This window comes from Halichoerus grypus, chromosome 4, assembly GCF_964656455.1.
Source record: "Halichoerus grypus chromosome 4, mHalGry1.hap1.1, whole genome shotgun sequence".
NCBI classification, from domain to species: Eukaryota; Metazoa; Chordata; class Mammalia; order Carnivora; family Phocidae; genus Halichoerus; species Halichoerus grypus.
The window spans coordinates 36549762-36556873 of record NC_135715.1 but is presented as its reverse complement, the minus strand read 5'-3'; the positions used below and the strand labels follow the sequence as shown (position 1 = coordinate 36556873).

The window sequence follows — 7112 nt, the reverse complement described above, 5'->3', positions numbered from 1 at the left end:
AGAATTCATTTCAACATAGAAATAATTTCCCCTATAGTTAAGTCTTTTTATTCAGACACAGAGACTTGCCTCCACGAGGCCATTTCTTTCCCTATGAAGAAGAAAAGTTTGGGGGAAAAAACCATCTGACTCAACAGATATATTTAAGCACACAAGCAAGAAAACTCTTTTTCAGGGTGATTTTCTTGCCAACAAACTCTGAGTATCCTCCCGGTCATACCTATGTTCAATGCCAGATTCAAGCCTTACCAGTGACAAAGGAAACTGTCAAGAAGGTGGAAGGCATCAGTAGTGATTTGAAAACACGTTAAGACAGGGGAAGCAAGGGAAAAAGAACAGGGCATGGAGAAATTCAAATTGATCGGCCTGATTTAGCTGATAGCTGCATCATGAAGCACCACTTTGATTTGATTTGATTTGTTAAAGAGATGTGTGACTTAGCTTAAAGCTATTTCCTTTTCTACTTCTTTCATTTTTCATATACATAAGAGATTTCTGAAGATTATTCATTTCTTAAGACAATCTAATGTGGGCAAAAAAGGATTTGTAAGGGATAAAAACATACACATGAAATTCAGAGTATTCTCAAAACAGTTAATGAAATGGCTTTGTTACCTTTAAATTAGGGCAAATAAATTTAAATGGTTGAAAAACAAAATATTGTTTTGAGGACTAAGGGGAATTACGGTCCCACCCTCCATTTTAAAGAGAGCACGCATAACTGGGCATTTACCTCAGGGCTTGTTGCAGTACCAAGAGTCTCTCTCACTCCTTCCATAAAAAGGTGATTCAATGCCCCTTCTTCCTGAATATCCCAGAGCTGTGTTGCTGTTTTGACCAACAATATGAGTCATGTTGTGAGGAGTCCAAGCAGCTCCATGGAAAGGCTCTTGTGCCACAAAACTGTTATCAGGGCTCTAGCTGAGTGTCCAGCTAGTCACCAGCACCAACCTTTTAACCATGTTTATTGAGCCATCTTTGGAAGTGGGTCTTCCAGCCCCAGTCCAGACATTCTAGCTGATGCCATATAGAACAGAGACAAAATTCCCCATAAGTCTCTGATCAAATTGCAGATATGTGAGCAAAAGGAATGGTTCTTCTCGTGACAAACCAATAATTTGGGGGGTTGGTTGTTACACAACAATAAAAAAAAAAAACAGACAGCTTGTTAGGAGGTAGCCTAACTGGCTCTACTCCTTCTATCCTAACTCCGGCACCTCTCTTACCTGTATAAAAAGAAGAAGACTAAGGAAAACATAAAATAGAGAGAGCTCTCAGAGTTGTAAATAACTGACCCTAATTCTCTGGATGTCAAGTAAAGGTGGGGGAAAAGGTAGGAGAATAGACTTCCTTCCCTTTCCTGTTTTACTTCTTAACTCCTCTCCAGGTATTTACTGGTATTAGCTCTTAAATATATTACTTGCATGTAAATTAATTGTTGTGAGAGAACCCTAACAAAGACAGCCTCAGCTAGTGATGCAGGTCACACTGGTTGCATAGATATGTCTTAGTTATCAGTCCTTTTGCTTGTAAAAGAATGGATGTAGTGTCTTCTGTGATCTGATGTCACACTCTTTGGTGTCATCCTATGTAACTAGTTTATTAAACAATGCAAATTCACTGGATGAGTAAGTTTGGACTTGTTTCTTTTTTTATTTCTTCCTTTAAAAAAACATATATCCCCAACTGAATAATATAGAATCTCTAGTCTCTAATGATTAGTAAATTCCTTAGTGTTAAGATTACATGACTCCTTCTATACACTTTCTGTTATCGATTTCCTTATAGTCTTGTATTTAAACTTCCAATTAAAATTCAATTCAAGTCTTATATCTTTCCTAAATGGTTGTTTCAGTCCCAGGAATTTGGAGTGGGGTGGAGGCAGGACTTATTCTTTCATTCTTTTCTTTTCTCTACAGTGGAGATGAGTGCGTTGGAGCTATGTATTTTGTGATATTCTGTTCTCTCCCCTTCTGGGTCTGCCTCCTCTGATGTTGTGGGGTAGGAAGGAAAAAAAAAAACATGACAAGAATCTTCTTAAAAACTAAGCACATATCAGTGGGAGAACAACCCAGTAGAGGTCTTGTTTGGTATTATACGTCTGAAATGGTATTCTGAAGAGATAGGGATCAATGGAAGGAAACCTCCTTTTCCACTTATATTCTTAGAAAATTTCATTTTTTTTTTCTGAAGACTCTGAAAGCTGTGGGAACTTGGGTGAGCATTTTTCTCATTCTTCTTTTCCTGGAAACACCATTCTACGAGTCCCTAATCATTGTGTGTTTGCAAACTTCTCTAGTAAGCCTTCTGCTTTCAGAAATATTCAAAGATGTGGGCACAAATTTCTATATCTACATATGCTGCCAAACTCTAGTAAATAATGGCAAAATTATAGTGAGTTTTTCCTCCTCACATCCTATTTACAATATTGTAAGACCATAATTTCATATCTTAGAAAATGCACAAATAAAAAATGAGAAATGAAAAAAAAATGAGAAATGTACTACTTGTATGCTAAGTCAATTTTACTCTTGTCATTTCACAATTCTTCAAAATTTGGCAGTTCTACTTTCTTGAAACAAAACAAAACAAAATAATAAGAGTGTTACTGAGATACCTCCAACATCTACTGCTTCGTTTGTCCAATGGCAGCAATATCTATCATGCCATTCCTAGATTTCCCCTTATCCGCATCCACAACCAGCAGTTTTGTTGTTCTCAGTTACTTGCATGGTGGGATTTGAGCCCCCAAATGACCCTTTCCATGTCAGACCATAACTGGTATAAATGCTCATTTACTTTTGTCACTAGGCATGGAAACACCAATCCCATGAGTTTCAGACATTGTTTTCTCTATATTTTATATAGTAGAATGATCAGTTCCTCCTGCTTGTGTAGTGACTTTTGCCATTTGGTCTTCTGGGATAAGGATTTCAAAGTGACTAGGCAGTAGCCACAGTTTTAGCTTACTGTGTCCCCTGGGAGAAAAGTGCCTTTAGGGACCAGGGCATTTAGTCAAGCAGAATCTGTGTTTATGGGGAGAAGGAAGCAGAAATTCCACATGTGACTCACTGATAATGATGGTAAAAGGTTCCTTCTACTTCTAATCCTTAGATCTCAAACCCATATATTCCACATAATGGGATAAATCAGCATTTCCTGGCTAATGGGCCCTTGTATATTTTTCATCTTGAAGAATACTACTGCGACTATAAGGATGCCATAGTCAGGGCATAAGCTATGTCTTTAAGAGTACACTACAATGTTCCATCAGGGTAGTTCTTTTCCTGATGATATAGAATATGGTACTAAGACCCACTTTCTACACTGTGAGATGGATTTAGAGCAGTACTTCACTTAACATCTAGAATTTGAAATCCCCACTCCAACTAGGGGTCCCTAGTATCAATGACAGCTGAAAGTATATTCAACAATCCTTGAAATATTCGAGTATTCCTCTTTCTTTACTATACAGTTACTCTGGTGAATGACCATAGGTCTCTTTGAGATGTATAGAAATAATTACTAGTATGTATACATGTTGTAGCATTAAATACTTATTTCTCAAAGAGCCCTGGCCTCCCCTTCAGTCAGAGGAGCTTCTGTTTGAGGAATGTTGCAGGTCTGGAAATTAGATTCAGGATTATAAATTGCATTGTAAGAGTTGCCATCAGCCTTCTGGTCCCCCACTCTTTTTTTTTTTTTTTTTTTTTTTTAAGTTTTATTTATTTAAGTAATCTCTACACCCCGCATAGGGCTCGAACTCACAACCCCCCAAGATCAAGAGTCGCATGCTCTTCTGCCTGAGCCAGCCAGGCACCCTCTATAAATTTATAAATAAATTTTTTTCATTACAAAAGTTAAGAAATCACTGGCTGCTCTTGGACCTTTACCTTAAGAACACCATAGTTTGTTAGTCATCCACAGATTTCTGGGAGTCACAAGTGTCATTTCAGACTTTCTACCATTACCACAATTATGGCTCCTTGTCTCTGATGGTTAAGTGCTAAAACTTGACCTTTGTTCTTTTGGAATTCTGTCCTTCTCATGTTATCCAGTTGAATAGCAGCCTTCCTACCATTAATCCCTAGCCTTCGAAGAATAGCCACCACTGGTTTCCCAACAATACTGGTGCCTCCTCATTGCTTTAGGGAAATGATTATCCTTAGAGATAATCCTTGGAAATCAGAGGCAGCTGCTGGGTTCTCTAATTTTATATAATCGATTTACTCTAGTTTGCTATGCTCTCAGCCTTTTGACCACAAGGCAGTTCTGGCATTTCTACCTCATTACCTCTAATTACCTAGCTTTGTATTTTTTTTTTTTTTTTATTCTTAAAGAACTCATCCCATCAACATATTAAGGCTAGCTCCAGGTATCCTTGACAGATATAAATTATGAAATCATTTAGGAGCCCAATTATTAATAAACTCGACTTTATTTAACCTTATGTTCAGCCCTCATTGATCTAGCACCATCCCAATCATGATCTCTGGGTTCTGGTTGGTTTCTAATAGCTGTGTTCTCCTACTCTTTTGATGAATAATCCTTTACCTCCTACAGCAGAAACAGTACTTCCTTCATTAATCCATAGCAAGACTTGGTCAAATGTATTACTCTAGAAGCAATGAGATAAAGTGAAGGAAGGTATTATCCTGACAGACATCTACTTCTTGTGAGACCTTTGCATGGTTGTTAGGCAAGGTGTGAGAGCTCCCCCAAAAGTTATCCTTGAAACAAAGATTTAAGGGAAAGTTGTTTCCTTGAGAGGTAATCTTAAGAAACACTGTTTCTGGGGCACCTGGGTGGCCCAGATGGTTAAGTATCTGCCTTCGGCTCAGGTCATGATCCCAGGATCCTGGGATCAAGCCCCACATCGGGCTCCTGGCTCAGCGGGGAGCCTACTTCTCCCTCTCCCTCTGCCTCTCCCCCTCCTCATGCTCTCTCTCTCTCTCTGTATCTCTGTGTCTCAAATGAATAAATAAAATCTTAAAAAAAGAAACACTGTTCGTGGGAAAAACAAATGAGAAAGTATACCTGTTGACCAGTGTTCTTCCAAAGTTCATGTCCACCTAGAATATGACCTTTGGAAATGGGGCCTTGCGTGTGTAATTAAACGAGGTCATACTGGGTTAAGGCAGACAATAACGTGTCTTGTAAGGGAAAGGAAAGGGTGATGTGGATACAGAGACACAGAGAGGAGACAGGGAAGAAGGTGAGGTGATGATGGAAGCAAAGATTCAAGTGATAGAACTGTAAGACAAAGGAACACCAGGGATTTTTGGCAACCATTAAGAATGAGGAAGAAGCAAAGAAAAATTCTTCCTTACAGCCTTCAGGGAAAGCACGATCCTGCTTATGCATTTATTTTGGTTTTCTAACCTCCAAAACTATAAGAAAATAAATTTCTGTTGTTTTAAGTCACTTAGTTTATTTGTTGTTTTGTTGTTGTTGTTGTTGTTTGGGGTTTTTGTTTTGTTTTGTTTTGTTATACAAGCCCTAGGAAACAATACAGGCAGGGAAAGGAAGGAAGTCAAGAGAGGGTTATGTTATCAAGCTCAGAGCCACTGTAATTTATTCCCACCTGGGAATTCTGAGCATTCATATAGAATACATTCCTCAGTTATTCCTTTTGAAAATGCAGGAATTGGGGTAATTCTCTACCAATTCCCATTGGTTGAGCTATTTTCCAGGGAGTTCTTCTATTCCCCAACACTTCTGATGCATTAAGCACTCGAGCAGAACGGGCTCTGGTGGTCAGTCCTCAGTCAAGAGGACACAAAGACAGGCGGTTGGAACTAGAGCTTCTGTGCTCGGAAATGGTAGTAAGGATCTATGGGAAGTAGATGGAGCACTGACAGTGTCGGCCAGAGATAGTTAACTAAGTCCATGTTGTTCATTCACATTCAAATTATATGGACCAGTGTTCACTTTGGCAGCACATATGCTAAAATTGGAACGATACAGAGAAGATTAGCATGGCCCCTGCGCAAGGAGGACACACAAATTCGTGAAGCATTCCATATTAAAAAAAAAAAAAAAAAATATGTGGACCATCCACCTGGAGATCTTTCTCCAAACTTCCTAGAACTTCTGAGCTCGGTTGGTCTGCACTGAGTAATCCACTAGTAGGCCAGCCTTTTGGCCGCATTTGCTTTTGTTATGATTCCTGTAGAAAACTAGTGCTCCACAATTCAGAAGAGCCTTGCTCACTACTGTGCTGATTTTCTTACAGGCCTCAGTGGCCTTTCAATAAAACAGAATCCGGGACCTCCTGGATTACTACCAGACAGTCTTCTCCAAACAGATGGTGGCCGTTTACTTTACACTTCCGTGAATTACCATATTGCTAAAGTGTTTCCTCCATGCCAGGGTGATTGTCTCAGTAATGTGTTCCAGAGCAGCCACATGTTGTACCAGAGCCACCCCTTTCTAATTTTCCTTTGGTCCTGGTACTAAACCTGGATTACCTGCCCAGACTTCCTGTTTCCTCATGGTCATTTCCATTATGGAGTCCCAATATCTCTCAGTTGGAATAAACTTTTTTCATCCTGCCTAATAACATTAAAAAGAGGAAGGATGTCTATTCCTTTACTCTTAGGCGATCTCTTGGCTTTGCACAAATTTGTCTATCCCTCCACAGTGACCTTCTACAGTTTCTTACCATGGGGCTATTGGGAGGAATTATATTAATGACATAAATTTGGTTCTTATATAAACTCGAAATGTACTCATGATTCTTAAAAGCCAACTTGCTAATTAATGCTATTAGTCACAAGAGGAATAAGAAGCCATGAGGATATGAGTAAATTGCTTTCTTATTCACCAAAGCTATTAGCAAAACAGAGTGACTTTTTTTCTATCAATAAAATATCAATTTTACATTAAGTGGAATATTTAAAAAATAAATACTTGTCCAGATGTCTGGTATAAATGATTTATTTGCTAAAATATTTACTGTTCACCTACTTTGTACCATCATTGTGCTGAGTGCTGGGTGGCTAAAGACAAACAAATACAGCTCCTGTCCTTAAGGAGCTTATAGTATGGAAAGGAAGAGAAAAATACAATTAAATAGCCAAATAATAAAACAATAAAAGGTATAGCAAGTG

General features: G+C 38.6%; 1 non-coding gene across 1 annotated transcript; it reads left to right on the top strand.

The window, feature by feature from the left end:
- Positions 1-5923: 5923 nt before the first annotated feature.
- Positions 5924-6030, top strand: LOC118554076 (U6 spliceosomal RNA). Its single transcript, XR_004926358.2, has one exon. It is a non-coding gene; the product is annotated as a U6 spliceosomal RNA (small nuclear RNA).
- The last annotated feature ends 1082 nt before the right edge of the window (positions 6031-7112 follow it).